This window comes from Atractosteus spatula, chromosome 3 (assembly GCF_055471065.1).
Source record: "Atractosteus spatula isolate fAtrSpa1 chromosome 3, fAtrSpa1.hap1, whole genome shotgun sequence".
In the NCBI taxonomy this organism is placed as follows: Eukaryota; Metazoa; Chordata; class Actinopteri; order Semionotiformes; family Lepisosteidae; genus Atractosteus; species Atractosteus spatula.
In genome coordinates this window covers 50,380,165-50,385,218 of record NC_142708.1, presented here as the reverse complement: position 1 = coordinate 50,385,218, position 5,054 = coordinate 50,380,165, and the positions used below count along the sequence as shown (strand labels likewise).

Below are 5,054 nucleotides of genomic sequence, written 5' to 3'. Positions count from 1 at the left end.
TCCCATCTTTCTCATGCCCCTCTAGGCACAACCTTACAGAAACAACTTAGTTCACTCCTTGCAATAGTGAGGGAGAGATTGGCATGGCAAGTTAACAGCTAGGCAAGTCACACCAAATGCTCTCTACACATTTTGTTCCTCTACTCTGTTCATTAGGATCTCAAGTAGGTAGCTGCGTCAGCATGCATAGGCTGCAAAGAAACAAGTAAAGGTCTATCTCATGCTCAAAAGAAAACAGAGCCAATGTTACGGCTGTGGAGCTTTCTTTAGGTGTGAGGGAAAGAGGAAAATCGACAGTTAATAAAAAATGAGAGAACAAAAGCCGAGAGTGGAGAGCAGGCGGGAACAGGAGAAAAGCAGTACCGACACCCAGGTGATGTGAAGTCAAGAGAAGTGAAGAGAGATGCGAAATCAAAATCTGTAAATGAAAAGAGAGGATTAGAAGGAAAGGAGTCTGTTGTTGAGAGAAGGGAGAAGGTGTGATCCTAGTTTCAGGATAATTTTGGTTTCAGATGTCTTTCTGCAATAGGAGTTCGAAACCCCTCTATGAGAATGCAGACGGACAAATCTGTATGATCATGGCCATTAGAGGTGAAATGGGAAACTATGGGTTTGAAGAGATCTTTGATCTTCATGCCTGACAGTTTCCTTGTCCTTGACAAGAGGAATAAACCTTTACTTGTTCCTTCATTAGGATCTAACCCCACTAATGGAAAGAGCAACTGCAATGTTCTGCAGAGGTGATCCTTTCCTGTAAGGAGCACAACAGCTGAAAATTACAAGGTGTATAATGAAAAGTTTAGAAAACCTCTAAACTGTTGCTTAGTTACATATGATTTTTGAAAGTTCTGGGCAGGAGTGCATTTAAAATGAGTGATCTTAGAGAAACCATATATTAATCAGTTTTGTCACTTCCATTCAAAGATCCCAATTTGTTTTTCACCATTGCTGGTGTAAGCAGTACACCATGCAAGAATAACCTTTCTGAGCAACATTGTATTCTTTGCTCATCTATTAATTAACACTTTCTTTCATGGAAGATCCAGTATTTGACCTTTGTTGCAAGTACTGAAGGATGGTTTTCTTTTGCCACAAAAAAGACCAAGAAAAACACTTATGAACTTGCGTCAGTCATTCCGAGTCTTTGTCAGAACAGTACAGTGAATAGTATACAAGGAGCACAATTTTCCTGTTCTATATTCCCACAGTTCTCTGGGTGTTGAGGTTTTGTGACCATCGATCACTTTCAGCCATTATTTCCAGTTTCAAAAGAGCTGCTTTCTAAGAATAGAATAAGACATAAAAGTCAATAGTACAATTTTATTATCAGCCAGCTCATCTTAAATCTTGTTTCCTTATAAAAAAAAAGAGGCAAATCAAAAGCAGCACAAAAAGGGCATAATTATCAAACTTTACATGAACGTTAATATATGGAAAAGCCCCGGAAAAAAGAATTCTTAAAAGAAAACATGCCATGGTAGATCACATAATTACAATTCTCAACTTCCTTTGAAGTCTGTAGCTAGTAGATGCCATTAAATAGTTCAGTCCAAGGTCACACTGTGCGAACTTATGAACTTGCCAGCTCTAACTCTCTACTGCTTTTTCTTGTTTATCCTGTTGGTAGAATCTGTCATTTTTTCAGCTGAATTAATCTTATTATGTCAACTCTTGGGTCAACGACTCAGAAGAAATAGTTTGGCAGAGGTTGTCGGTTGGGTGCTTGATTATAGCTAATACAAACGTCAATCATAAACCCTCTAGTAAGCTGGATTTACCATCTGCCATGCGATTGTGAGATAACAGGATAAATGAAACCTTGTTAAAATAACATTGTTACATTTAGAATATAGTAATGGGCATTCCAACATATAGCTGTGCCTTTGGAATGTTGGTGATTTAGTATATTAGCTGAAATGTTTGAAGAAGTTTCTCCCACCAAATCTTGAAAAACATCTCTTGCTGCTGTACATTACAGTGATATGTAGGCCTCTTTTTGAAACAGTGAGTCATTCTTACCTATTGGAGTTCCACCTCACAGACCTTTCTTGTTTGTTAGAAAATAAAAGCACTTAAAAGTGTAAAAAAGAATAGTGAATAATTTTGTATTTAAAAAGTGTCATGAACACTTCCATGCACCTGGAAGAACAGAGCAAGATGAAATTTTTAAAAATACAGACAGCTTTGTAAGTTTAGAGTTTTTCTTTTCAGAGCATAAAGTGATTTAAATTTGCATCAGGTGTTAATTCATTTAAGACTTTGTATGTAATGTTAAACATGTCAGTCTGCAGCTGTGATTATGAATGCTAGAATACTAAAGTACAAAGGTTCTGGAATGCTAAAGTACTGTTTTTGATCAGAAATCCATGTAACAAGCTCTATTAATCTACAGTATTTAATATTTGTATGGTATTTTCCATATTTATAGTACAGTATATTCAAGTATATAAGAACCTTCTTTAAAACTGTGGATAAAACAAAATCTGAAGTTGTTTTTCATTTTACAAAGTTGGGTAAAATATATTAAGAAAATTCTACAAAAATACAGTTATAACTTTAAATGTCAATATGCATCTGTGGGATAGATTTAACCTTTTGTTTTTGTTTGATATGGAAGAAGTTCAGCATTCATTCTGTTGAGAATGCAAAAACAGATTCACTGGAAAATCTTAAGTGGACATCCCACAGATTGTTTTTAAAAGATCCCAGATCTTTTAAAACAAGGGTTTAAGCAGGGATACACTAGACTGTAAGAAAAACAATGGAACGCCATTCAGCAAATTTTGCTCATTTGGTGGTTTAGAAGCTATGCGAATCTGAAAGAACAATTCTATAATTCGGTGACCCTTGTGATTTTTACAGTATAACGAAATCTTAAATAATTGAAAGCACAATCATTGGTGCCCAGTTAAGACCTACTATGCTAAACATTTTGGTTATGTTACATTTTTATCTTACATTACAGTTTTTCTCAATTGCTTACACATAATTCTCCAATACAAAGTACCACATCTGCAAAATCTAACACACACAGGGAAAAAACATATAATGGCTGAAAAACTTCATACACAGTTCTCAAAACCAAACTATCAGGTCTGAACGCCACACACGTATGTCATATGTGTAACTCTCACAAAGCAACAATAAAGCACAATGTGTCAAAAAAGTAAATTCTCTGATTAAAATGGGAAATGCATGCACAGTAGGAATGCAATAAATTGAACAAAACCATTTGGAAAAAACTCACTGTAATGAACGTTCAGGCAGGTCATTTTTACACAAATTACAGTAAAATACACAACATGCTTTCTGAAAATGAAGAAAAACGCAGTAAACTGCCATACACAACTACTGTATGAAAGCAAATAAAGATGCTGCACTCAGAAACTGTCCTGTCTGTCTTCTGGATTTGGCCACAAGCTTTCATATACATCACAGTTGATGTTTTCCCTGGCCAAGCAGCGGGGGAAAAAACCTCCTGGCATGATGAATCCATGCCTGGCAAGCATCTGCGCGAACATCACCACAGGTCTCTTCCATTGCCTGGAGTAGACTGACTTGCTCATAAACCTTCCATCGTCATGCAGAACAAAATTCCTCAATTGGACTGAGGAATGGAGAATATAGTGTAAGGAAGACAACCTGGATTTGAGGGTGGTTGAACCATTCCCTGACAATCACTGCATGGTGAAAGCTTACATTGTCCGAAATGACAAAATACATATAAGTATTGTCATGAGCCCCAGGTTGGATCAATTGGTCATGCAGTGCATCGAGGAATGGGATTTGGCCTGGGATCTCCACCATTGCTCTCTGTCCTGTAATGTTTCTTCCCCATTGTCACCTTGTAGACAGATTGAATCCTGCCTCATCAACATAGATTGGGCAGCATTTGCTTCAAGCTCCAAGATTCTCTGAATAAAGACATAATCATATAGCTACAGTTGATGAAGATATTGTGCATTTCTCTTACAGTACTGTATACTGTAACACTGCTGCCCTACACCTTTGTGCAAGACAAGTGCACACTACTGTACTACTGTATGGAGATTCATACCTTACCTACACATATAAGTAGCGCATCTCTTTCACACAATCACTGTTTCTCTCAAATGGTACACAATATATTTGCTTCATAGACATCCTGTGCCTTCTCAGCACGCGATCAATGGTGGATATGGATATATGGTCTATGTTGTGAAACATTCCATTGTCCTCTAGTATATGGCATTGGATTTCTTTGAGTCATAGGGCATTAATTTGCCAACACCATGTTCACTGTTTCAGCCTCTTGTTTTGGGGTGAGCAGTCGGTTTCGCCCACAAGCTGCTGGTCTTCTCTGAATTCTGCTTACAAAGTACACTAAGTCATCCTCAAACATGCTGTCATCTTGCTGCTATGAGAGACAAATATCCTGCAAGTTACTTTAAATTTTTACCCACTCACCTGTTCTCAGTCTTAAAGGTTCGGATTATTCAAGCTACAGTGAACCGGCTCAGATTGGGCTTCACTCTCTGTCCTGCTTCCCGCATACTCATTCCATGGTTGATTACATTATCAATTAGAATGGATCTTATTTCATTTGAAATTTGTCTTCCCTTACCTCTTGCTCTATGTGTTCTTTGTTTCTTCATTGTTTTCCGTACTGACCACATCTGCAACCTTTTTATGTTGGAGAACTGAGTGAAAATATTTGACTGACTGTTTGTTCAGGTGAATACAGTTGTAGTTCTTTGTCACTTTGAGTGTTACCAGGTGATTCACGTATTAGTAGTAATGGCCCAAGTGTTCTTACAATGACTATTGTGCTTATACTTTGAGGATTGTGTGAAGTGTTTTGCAACATGAGTAAACCTGAATAGCAATTTGACTTGAAACAAGTAGAATATGTGTTCAGTTCTGCAGAGCTGGCGCATTGTTCTCTGAATTTTGTATTGAGATCAGATTGCTCTGTGTGTGCTTTCGGTCACAGTGCATAAGCAACTGGGAAAAACTGTAAAATAGAAAAATGAAAACAGAAATCCGACGCTATTGCTTAAAACCAGTTGTGTAAT

At 37.3% G+C, this 5,054-nt stretch overlaps 1 pseudogene; it reads right to left on the bottom strand.

Moving 5' to 3' along the window:
* Positions 1–2,621: 2,621 nt before the first annotated feature.
* LOC148837902 (uncharacterized) lies at positions 2,622–4,634 on the bottom strand (annotated as a pseudogene).
* Between the last annotated feature and the right edge of the window lie 420 nt (positions 4,635–5,054).